Source organism: Suncus etruscus, chromosome 5, assembly GCF_024139225.1.
Source record: "Suncus etruscus isolate mSunEtr1 chromosome 5, mSunEtr1.pri.cur, whole genome shotgun sequence".
Lineage (NCBI taxonomy): Eukaryota > Metazoa > Chordata > Mammalia > Eulipotyphla > Soricidae > Suncus > Suncus etruscus.
Genome location: NC_064852.1, coordinates 51,807,610 through 51,820,064, shown reverse-complemented (window position 1 = coordinate 51,820,064; position 12,455 = coordinate 51,807,610). Strand labels below are relative to the sequence as shown.

The 12,455-nt window shown below is 33.6% G+C and overlaps 1 protein-coding gene and 1 non-coding gene across 2 annotated transcripts in view; one reads left to right on the top strand and one right to left on the bottom strand.

Moving 5' to 3' along the window:
- GALNT13 (polypeptide N-acetylgalactosaminyltransferase 13) overlaps window positions 1-12,455 on the bottom strand; it is a 623,731-nt gene that overhangs the window by 471,315 nt on the left and 139,961 nt on the right. The window lies entirely within an intron of this gene.
- Window positions 12,008-12,111, top strand: LOC126010701 (U6 spliceosomal RNA). Its single transcript, XR_007496715.1, has one exon. It is a non-coding gene; the product is annotated as a U6 spliceosomal RNA (small nuclear RNA).

The window sequence follows — 12,455 nt, the reverse complement described above, 5'->3', positions numbered from 1 at the left end:
AATGACCTTTTAGACTTCTTTTAGGCATTCTATAAAATTTAAGATTTGGGAAAGATTAATTAGCATTTCTAAGGGTTTTGAAAAATTAATGAAAATAAAAGAAATTAGCAATTTTTACTATATAACAAATTATACTTCCTTACAAGAAAATTTGACAACTTATAAGTAGAATTTATTTACATCAAAACTGCTTTTCATATTTCTGACAAGTTGACTTTATAAAGACATCTTAATTCTGCAATTATTCCCAGATAAAAACAGTTCTCTATAATGAAATCTATCTTCCTTTTTTTCTCTTCAAAAACTAACAAAATCTCCTAGAACCCAAAGTATACCGAATGTGAGATATTATAAGTACTCTGATAAAAAATACTTCCCCAAATATTACTGAATAATCTTAATTAATTAATACTTTTAATCAACATTTTAGCATGAACTTCATGTATGCTTTCTTGGTTTGTTTTTGTTTTAGTTTGATTTGGGGCCATACCCAACCATGTTCAAGGCTTACTCCTAAGTCTGTGCTCAGAAATGCCTCCTAGAAGCTCTTGGGAGACCATATGGAGGGCAGGGGTTCTGAACCAGGCCAGTTGCATGCAAGGTCAGTTGCCCTACCGATTGTACTATCTCTCCATCCCCAATATAACCTATTTTATTACTTTTAATTGCTTTATTTAAGCACCGTGGTTACAAAATTGTTCATTGCTGGGTTTAAGTAATAGAATGTACACCATCCTTTAAAAATACACCTTTCCCATCACGGTCACCTGTTTCAGATTTCCCTCTCATATCCCAGCCCCCCAGCCCCAATCCTGCCTTGCTTTAGGGCAGGCAACTATCTCTGTCTCTGTCTGTCTGTTTGGCTGACTTTCTGTCTATCTGTCTCCCTCTCTCCCTCCTTTTTGACGCTGTAGTTTGCACTATTGTCAATGGAGCGGTCTATTTTTATCCCTTTTCAGTGCCAAGTTCTTGTCCAGAGCTATCAGTTCCATCTATCATTGTCCTATTAGATCCTTCTCTACTTTAGCCACACTCACCACTCTTTGTGGTAAGCTTTCTACCTGGGTTGAACCTCTTGACCTTATTTTTTAATTAGTGGATATGTTCTCAGAAGAAATTGGATTAAGGAGAATCACATTGGTAGTGGTGACCAAAATATATAATGTTGATGTTGTGTTGATATTGTGTAGAGAACCCTACTCACTTAACTATTTATGGACACAGAATGTTATTTTAAAAAATAGCAATGTGATTGTGTGATCATCTACAAATCATTTAAAAAATGAACTGCAACATGACACTAGATTAAGATCATCAATTTATGTCTGAAAGTCAAGGACAAACTTGCAACTCCATGCTGCCATTTAAAGAAGAAAGTGAATTATTATATGCTAAAAGTAGTTAATCTTTTCACATGTAAAATAAAGTTGCAGGGCCAGGGCTGTGGCACAGTGGTAGGGCCTTTGCTTTGCATGTGCTAACCTAGAACAGACTTTGGTTTGATCCCCTTGTGTCCTATATGGTCCCCCCATCCAGGAGCGATTTCTAAGCACACAGGCAGAAGTAACCTCTGAGTGCTACTGGGTGTGCACTCCATCCAAAATAAATAGATAAATAAATGAAGTTGCTATGTTCAATGACAGATGCATGCAACAATTACTATATGCCTGTCATCATTTTCTTGTACAAACACTGACTTCAGCAATATGAATTTGATTATTAATGCTGGTTACAAATTATAACAGAACTTGCAGTTACCAACAAACCTATTTAAAGATTTGGAAGATAGCATGTAGAATTTGTATCACAGAGAAAAATGTTTTTCATATTTATAACCTATATGTTCTAAAATTTATTTAATCCTCACACTAAAAAGATCAATATTTAAATAAAGTTAGTAGTATTTACTAAGTCATGTATGTTTCATTCCAGTAAATAAATCATAAAATGTAACTTTTCTCTGAGTCTATCATTTGATTCCTAACATTTACTGGCCCCAAATGATCAATGTTTAAAACTACTTTTTCTTGTAGATTGTTGTGAAATAAAAGGAAAACTAAATTTCTCTTAGCAGACATTCATGAGAATTTCTGAAAAAAAATTTTTGAAAAAAAATCAGAAAGTTAAAATTATACCTTTTCAGTTCTTAAGTACAGAGATAACCTGTGAGTGGTAGTAACTATTTGTTCTTCATAGGAAGAGAAAGGGCAAGGCTAATCAAGTAAAATTATAGTAATAGACATGATCAATATCGAATAAATTATAACTATGAAAATAAACAAACAAAATATGTTTCTAAAGTTATTCTATCTCAGAGACTCTAATGTAGACTGTATTCTATCTCAGAGACTCTAATGTAGACTGTATTCCATAAATCCTGACAAATATTCAAACTTGAAGGAAATAATCTGTTTCAATGAATTTCTGATTTCAGATGATAAGAAAAAATGTGTGTTGTTTACCACAAATAAGCAACACTTTGACTATTGCTCTCTTTAAAAATTTCCTTCAATATATCAAGAACAAAAATCATTTCACATGAGACTAAATGAATAGCCCTTTCAATCCAATATTTAGTTTCTGGAGAGATAATCTGGGAAATAAATTTATATTATGCCTGTCCTGACTTCATCCACACTGTTGATGTTTGATTTAAGATCACTCAGTGTGCTCTGAGGCAGCTTCACAATACTACAGTCTCTAAGAAGCAACACAACCAAACTACTACATCTATCTGAATCATTTGGAGGTCTACTTCTGACTCCTATTCAGATTTATACATAAAGAAAGGTGATATTATGTATATGTATATATCCTCTTATTTCCCTTAGTTTTATATTTTTCTAAAATTATATTTATATTTTGGATTATATATTTAAGTTAGAGAAGAACATTTACAAAATTATTAGTGATGTTTTCAGGCATATGATGACAAACCACTAATTTCTTGCCTCCTTAACAGGCAAATTTACAGTTACTGAAAGAGTTTTAATTAAAACTCTAAGTTTCAGAAACATAAATCAAATGACCTATGCAAGACTTTTACAAGAATATTTTAACAGGGATATTTCAAGGGCAACTCTAACTGCAACATACTCAGAACTAAACTCCTTTATTTAGCAAAACTCCCTATCACCTGTGCAACAGTTCAAAGAAGTAACCTGAAATCATCTTGTTCATTGCCCATCTTCTCATCTTCAAAAAAATTCCAATTAGGAACATACTATACATGAAACCTTATTATTACTAGTACTGTAAGCCACAGTGCCTAAAATGTTTATTAATTTTTCAATTTTAAATAATGCCTATTCTTCCTTCTAAACCTTTCTTTCTCAACTTCACCTATTTTTATTTTTCATTGCTATTACTGCTAAAATGGTTCATTATTCCTTCTTCCAATCACTGCAATCACTGACTACCAAGTCTTTCAACTCACCCACTTCAGAGGCTTTCACACCTCTCTATTTTTTTTTTTTTTGGTTTTTGGGCCACACCCGTTTGATGCTCAGGGGTTACTCCTGGCTATGCGTTCAGAAGTCGCTCCTGGCTTGGGGGGACCATATGGGATGCCGGGGGATCGAACCGCAGTCCATCCTATAGCTAGCTCTTGCAAGGCAGACACCTTACCTCTAGCGCCACCTTCCCGGCCCCGCACACCTCTCTATTTTTAAACAACATTGAGTTATGACTTTAGAGATTTCTACTTAAAATCCTATATTAATAGCAAACTTCTTTAGACTTAAAATCAAACTTTTGAAAGTAGCATACAATACATAAATTGCTCTTCTGGTCTCTCCCATACAACAATATTTGCCTTCTCCCAGTCACTAACTTTCTTCCTTGCACAGATGATATCAGAACATCCACGAACGTGCTGTCTTATACAGTAAAGAAGCATTTATCATAATTATATGACACAACATCAATTCTGTTTTACATTGGTTTTACTGTTAGGCTTACACTTCTATACCTTTTCTGACCTTATTATCTGGGACAAAATAAAGATTCATGAACCTCTAGCAGTTGAATTAGTAAATAATAATAGGGGATTAGGAAAGATTATAAAGTATCTTTCATTTGATTCTTGTAGACTTTTGACCAGATTTAAAACTTTATTTTTTTTTAGTTTCTTCTCAAGAAGCAAATAAATTTTAGATGCTGATACCACTCTTTTTCAGTGTTGGTGTAGCATTTAAAGAATGTTAAGAATCTTACATGTAGATGCTTTATTTGCACATATTATTTATGTACAAGGATTCTACTAGAACATGATAATGATTTGTACATAAACTTTAAAAGCTATTAATTATTGAGTGTGGCTTTTCAATATCTTTTTAATCATGTAAGCATAGCTATACCATATCATACATTAGGGAAAGGATGGATGGAGGAAGAGGACTATAATGCAGATCACTAACTTTTGGCAGAGACTATAATTTTGATTCCTATCTTCATCCAACAATAGTAAATCTATTTTTAATTCATTCCTGGATTTTAGTTGTAAGTGCCTCTGATTCACTTAAGGATATTGATCTATTCAAAATCAAGGGAGCCTTTATTACCACATTAAGTTTGATCCTCAGTTTCTCAGCACATGGCATATTTTTAAATAAGTGTGGCCAGGTCAATTACAGACAAATTCATGTAATGGCCACAACTAAATTTCAACACGATTGATTTTGGTTATGGTTATTCATTAAAGTAAACAAAATAAATTAATCTTAAATGTTATATAAATTCTCCTTAGCCACATGAAAGTAGCATAAACTTTAAGTATTGGATAAATACAGATTAAAATAACAGTTATCTCAAAAGCTTCATTACAGTCTAAAAATAAAGTATATGACATTATACTGATGGTAACCCTATAAAGTAGACAGTATGCATATTATCAGGTCCTTGCTTAATAGGTGAGGAAATTGACACAGAAGCTAAGAATTTTGCTTAAGATCACAAAAAGCAAGATGATAAAACAGGAATTAAAACCCAGGTTTCCCTATTGCCACTGATTCAAGCATACTGTTTTATGTTCTTGGCCGTAATAAAAATGTAGGTAGCTCTTCAGCTTTCTGCTCCTTCATTACTATCTGACTCAGAGATGATAGAAAGCTGTGAATAAGCAATAGATTAGCAAGTTTATAGACAACACTCTCTCTCTTGCAACTTCATATTAATTTAGTGCACATTAAAACTAACACACCAGGGACCAATGAGATAGTACAGCAGGTAAAGTGCTTCCATTGCATAGAACTGACCCAGGTTTAATACCTGGAACCCCCCTTCCAAATATTTCTGTGAAAAATACAAGCAATATCTGAGTGCAGAGCCAATAAGTTGACCCAAACAGTACTGAGTTTGGCCCAAAACAAAAAGAAAAATTTAACAAACTATTTGCCTTGTGCAGGGAAACATCACTTCTATTTACTGGCACAAACTTTTGAAAAATCGCACAAATCCATTTTTAAGGGATTTTAGAAAGTATCTCAATGGGGCTGGAGAGATAGCATGGAGAAAAAGTGTTTGCCTTGCATGCAGAAGGTCGGTGGTTTGAATCTTGACATCCCATATGGTCCCCTGAGTGATTTCTGAGCATAGAGCCAGGAGTAACCCCTGAGCACTGCTTGATGTGACCCAACCCCCCCCCAAAAAAGTATCATCAAGGAGGAAAAGCATATATAAAAGACAATGGCATCATTATAAAAAACACAGTATTGTGAATATGAGAAGATTTTATTTCCACAGAATTAAGGAATATTCAATAGGTAAATGTATGAGTGGAGTTTTGAACAAATAGTAAATTTAAAAAGATTGTTCCCTGTTTCAAAAATGTTAACATCCATCTGAGTAAACTGGAATACTTATATTAAAATGAAGATTTTGATTTAGTTAAAGTGCTGCATAAATTCTGCTTTCTAGCATGCTTTTGGTTGATATTGATGTGGATGGTGATGGGTCAAGGACAAAGGAGTAGCAGAGTAGATGTAGACATAAGAAATAGGATGAGTAAGTTTCAGACTCATACTCATAAATCACTGGGCAAGAAAAAATTGATTATATGTTTAGAGCAACCAGTATTACTCTTTTGTTTTAGAAAAACAATAGATTGAAAGTTTAGGACATTTATAGGCTTTGAATAACAGTTTACTATTTAATAATTTATTTCAAGTACAACCATTATTTTCAAATTTTGTTGACATAAAATAGTTCCCTAAACTGGCAAAGACATGTATTTAGAAGACTTCAATGATTTATTAATCTAATTGAGGTTATCATAACCTCTAGTCTCAGAGGAAGTGGGATTCATGCCTTCAAATGAGTATTTAGAAAAAAATAAGTTCACTGAGTCATTTTGTTCTGCCTCATAATTCTAGATCTTTCTACAAATAGAGAAAATAAAGAAATAAAAAAAGTGGATGGGACCACAGGGTCAAGTGGTCTCGGAGCATTAAGTTCCAAAATATAAGTCAGATCTAAATACCCAAGCATAGTTAATGACAATAAAATCAAGAGACCGAAACTATAACAAGCTAAAAATAAAAGGGAATGTTACACTAGTAGACAGGGGGCTCAGGATGGAGCCCTGAGCATGGGCTGCATGCTGGGAACTATGGTGGAGGGAGGTCAACACTAATGGTGGGAATGTCCCTAATTCAATGTCACTAAATGACTGAAATACAACTGTAAAATACTTGTAGTTCACAATGGTCTCAATAAAATTCTTGGAAAAAAAGGAAGAAAATATAAGTTCAATATTTTGTTCTAATCTTTTTTTTTGTTTGGGGGGGGTCACAAGAATTCACATAGTATACAAATATACAGCTAGAGTGAAAAACAAAATAAACAACTGCTAATAGACTTGAAGTAAGATATTGATAGCAACACAACAGGAGTAGGAAACTTCAATGCTGTTCTTCTATCACCTCTTCATATATCTATCACACTAAAGTTCAGTGAGGAAATACTTTTCTTAAAGAAAAAATTAGAAAAGAGAAACATATATATATATTCATTCTGCAAAGCAAAATATTCATCATCCTCTAAAGCATATGGGATATTTTCCAAAATAGAACATATGCTATGATGCAAAACATACATCCACAAAACACAAAGTAAAGAGTATGGAAATCATAGCAACTCCTGTTAGGCATTGGATGTCATGGCCATCTTTGTCCGGACACTTCGACAAATTCTCGGGGTTCCCAGGAAAATGGGTGCAGGATACAGTGAATGACAAAACCACACTCAATTGTGAGGCTAAATCTGAATTGTGTTTATTGAATGCTCCAGTGATGTATTTAAATATGAATTTTATGTGTGAGAGACCACTTATATCTGCTTTTCTGAAAGGTTAAAAATTGTACTTTCTGATAGGCAAAAATATTAAGTGTACATACTGTTTGATCTATAAGTTTATTCACAACAAACAATTCACAGGCCTTTATTGTGGGTTACAAATCTTCTGAATGATAAGTTCCTAATAAAGTACAGACTCATAAGGGCAATTTTTAACATCTCAATTTTTTTTACTCCCAGAATGGACCCTGGGTATAAATATAGATATAAATTAAAAGAATACCAAATTTGGGGCCGGGCGGTGGCGCTAGAGGTAAGGTGCCTGCCTTGCCTGCGCTAGCCTTGGATGGACTGCGGTTTGATCCCCTGGCGTCCCATATGGTCCCCCAAGCCAGGAGCGACTTCTGAGCACATAGCCAGGAGTAACCCCTGAGCGTCACCAGGTGTGGCCCAAAAACCAAAAAAAAAAAAAAAAAAAAAAAGAAGAATACCAAATTTGACAGGTGATACTACGAAGAGTTCCAGCTATACCACTTCTAGGGATATACCCTAGGAACACAAAAATACAATACAAAAATCCCTTCCTTACACCTGTATTCATTGCAGCACTATTTATAATAGCCAGACTATGAAAACAACCAAGATGACCTTCAACAGATGAATGGCTACAGAAACTGTGGTGCATATACATAGGGGAATATTATGCAGTCAGGAGAGATGAAGTCATGAAATTTTCTTATACATGGATGTACATGGAATCTATTATGATGGGTGAAATAAGTCAGAGGGAGAGAGATAGATGCAGAATAGTCTCCCTCATCTATGGGTTTTGAGAAAATTAAAAGACATTTTTGAAATATTTCTCAGAGACAAAGGGATGAGGGCTAGAAGGTCCAGCTCATGAGAAGCTCACCACAAAGAGTGGTTAGTGCAGTTAGAGAAATAACTACACTGAGAACTATTATAACAATGTGAGTGAATGAGGTAAGTGAAAGCTTATCTCAAGTTCAGGCAGGGGTGAGGGTGAAGAGGAGGGATATTTGGGCATTAGTGATGAAAATGTTGCACTGATGAAGGGAAGTGTTCTTTACATGACTGAAACCCAACTACAATCATATTTGTAAACAAGGTGTTTAAATAAAGATATTTAAAAATAAATCTAAAATAAAGAAGAAATACAGAGAGAAATATATGGAAAAATGTTCTTTAGTACTTATAGAATAAATGTGAATCAAAAAAAGAGTTCCTTTCATCTGAGTGAACAGATTGCTTAAAGATACAGAATATCTTTTAAAAGACTAACTTCTTTTTGAGGAATTCAAGATTATTTTTAAATTTCCCTTGGTGCTGATTTTCCCAGGTAAAGTGAATTTAATCAAGACCATATTTGAGTGTACTAATTCTGTAATCTGGAGGTAAGAGCTCAAATACATATATTTGAGTTCAATACACACACACACAGACGTGTGTGTGTGTGTGTGTGTGTGTGTGTGTGTGTGTGTGTGTGTACCTAGCACAGAAGAATAAAATTTCTTATAAGGTCAAATAAATGTTTGCAACTATTACTGGACTAAGCTTGAGAAATACCACCCTCACTAATCAAAGAAGTGACCTCTCTTTGTGGTTTTTACTCAGCAATTCACAGCAGGCCTTCTGATTTTTACTATCCTTAGACTAAGGCACATAAATAAAATAAAACAAAAACATTGAAAATAGATGTTAACAACAAAAAGAAATAACAAAAAAAAAAAAAAAACCCTGAAAACTAAATAGCGCATTACTGAACAACAGGTCATATAGGATATCTAAAGATTCCTGGAACAAATGAGAATGAGAATAGAAGCTACAAAAATTTGTGAAACAAAACAAAAGCACTAGTTATATAAAATTTCATAGGTATGCATGCATATCAGAAAGAAAGGAAGGAAGGAAGGAAGGAAGGAAGGAAGGAAGGAAGGAAGGAAGGAAGGAAGGAAGGAAGGAAGGAAGGAAGGAAGGAAGGAAGGAAGGAAGAAGTCAGCCTACATAAAGAACTCAACTGCACAACTTATGAATATAGAAAATAATAAAAAAGGACTAAAAGTTAGGCATAACTAAGGAAATAATAAAAATAGAGCATATATTAATCAACTTGAAACCCTCAAAAAATCCAATGGATTAATGAAACCAAGTCTGAAAGATCAAAAATCCACTAGCAAGACAAAAAAAGGGGGGGTGGAAACCCTAATACAGTGGTCCTCAAACTATGGCCCGCGGGCCACATATTGTATTTGTATCTGTTTTGTTTCTTCATTGCAAAATAAGATATATGCAGTGTGCATAAGAATTCGTTCATAAGTTTTGTTTTTACTAGTCAGTCCCTCCAATGGTCTGAGGGACAGTGAACTGGCCCCCTGTTTAAAAAGTTTGAGGACCCCTGCCCTAATAAGTCAAATAAGAAATGAAAAGGGGATATCACAACAGACACCACAGAGATTCAAAGATCATCAGATATTAAATAGAGAACAAATACCACTATATGAGCAAACTAAAAACTAGAGGTAAACTTTTGGTCTCCTATAGCCTTCCAAGGCTGGAACAATTTGTTACAGAATACCTGAACAGAACTATCACTAGAGAGGATATTGAAATAATCAAATCTTTCCATAAACAAAAAGTTCAGACCCAGATGAATTCCTTTAACCTTTAAGATTTTCCCAGAAATTGAAAGTTAAGAAACAGAAACACTTCCAAATAGATTCCATGAAACTATCATCACTCTGATACCAAAGGCAGAATACCAGCAGAAGAGATTTAAGTCCAAAATCTCGATGAATACAAATGCAAATATTCTTAACAAAATACTAGCTAATAATATCCAGCAATGCAACAAGCAAGGCATACTATAATCACAAAGCCAGTAGTTATTCCTAAGCACAGAGTCCCTAAGCACATAAAAACAAAACAAAACAAAACAAAACAAAACTTGGGGTGATAAGTTGAGCAAATACTTCTTTAAATATAACAGAGGACATAAACAGTAGTATGATGAAAAAGGCATTTCCCTTTCATTCAGCCAACCCAGATTTAATCCCAGTTTCCCATTTGGTCTCCAGAACCTGGAAGGGAATAATTCCAGAAATGGGAGAAACTCCTGAACACTACTAGATGTGCCTTCAAAAACATATAATACATATAAACAGACATAGAAAAGTAACTGTTTATCTCTATTTAATATCATGAAAATGACAGTGAAATACCATGTTACATAGCAAGAATCAAGTATATCAAACAGACGGAAACAATGCTGGCATGGATTTGAAGCAAAAGGAACTCTCACTGTTGTTTAGACTGTTGTATAGTTCAATCAACATGAAAAACAGTGTATATGTATATATGTGTATATATATATATATATATAACTGCATGATTCACTTCTTGGTACTTAGCTAAAGCAAAAAATCAAAAATATTTATTCACAGCTATCTTCATTGAAATATGATTATAACAGTGATTCCTAGAAAGAATACAAATGCCAAAAAAGATGTTGAAAAACATGTGCATATTATTATGCACATAAAATACGTTCAACTATAATAAAAAATAAAATCTTGCATATTGGGGCCAGAGTGGTGACGCTAGAGGTAAGGTTTCTGCCTTGCAAGCACTAGCCTAGGACAGACTGAGGTTTGATCCCCCAGTGTCCCATATAGTACCCCCCCAAGCCAGGAGTGATTTCTGAGCGCATAATCAGGAGTAACACCTGAGCGTCAACATGTGTGGTCCCAAAACAAACAAACAAAAATTTTGCATATCATGTTAAAATGAAACAAGTCAGAGGGAAAGTAACAAATGCTATGTACATGGTATACATAAAAACAAATAAAGAATAGACAGTAGTTAAATAAAAATATACTTTGTGCTCTAAGATCAGAGATGAGTATCCAGGTGAAAAATGGAGGTAGATACTGTAAAGATATGGTGACTAGAAAGAGTGGCTAGAAGTGATATTAGGACAGTGGTAGAAATTTTTTGTTTCTTTGATGGTGGTAGAGGTACAGTAACTTTGTGCACTGAAAGCACAAGAATTAACACTACTCAAAACATATTAGTTCTATAACATAAAGTTAAAATTAAGCTTTACAGAATAAATATTGATAGGAAGGTTAATGAATGAATGTTATTAAAAGTCAGATGAAAAGATCCTAAGATAGCAGAGCTTGCATAATGGGGAATGAAATATCTTTGAGCCAAGAAAGGAAATGAATGGAGAGAATGGTAAATGAGTTGAGAAGAGATATAATTGAATTACTGAAACCAATCATTCTTAGGTCATATCACACAAAAAAATCAATTAATAAATTTATAAAACATAATATTATAAATTTCATAGAGATAAAATATATTTGTCAGCAAAGAGGAAAATATTTATTCAAAAAGAATCCTGGTGGGGGAAGAATTTGGAGTGATAGTACATCAGGAGGAACTCTTGATTGTTTGCCTGGCGAGTGAGCCAGGTTTGATTCACTGGACCCCATCTGGTCCCGGAGTCCCTCCACAGGTGATTACTATTCTCATAACCAAGAATAAATTTTGAACACTGGTAGTAGTTACCCAAACAAAATACAAAATGAAAACATTATTTCCAAGACCTCCATAGAATCTAATTTGCATTCTGTGTTAAGAAACCATGATACAAAGACTTAGAAACACAGTTAAAAATAAAAGAAAAATTGTGCTTACTTTGGCAGCACATATACTAAAATTGGAATGATACAAAGATTAGCATGACCCCTGCACAAGGATGACACACAAATTCGTGAAGCATTCCATATTTAAACAAAAATAAAAATAAAGAAAAATTGTGTTAACTATACTATCATGGAATTCTAGAGTTATAATAGGAGAAAGCCTTGGAACTTTAAATTGGTTTGAATTAAGATCATAAGAAATACCCTCATAAAATTTTATATGTATTTGTACTTTTGTATATTAACTTTTACATTTATAATATCAAAATGTAAAAAGTAAGGTATTTAAGAAATATAAATATAAAAATAAGGAACTCAGCTATCAAATGGCATAAATACTTAATTTTAATGTTATGAATCATACAAATAATTCCAAATTTTTCAATCACTGTGTATAAAAAAGTGATACTAATTTCCCTTCACATACAGTAG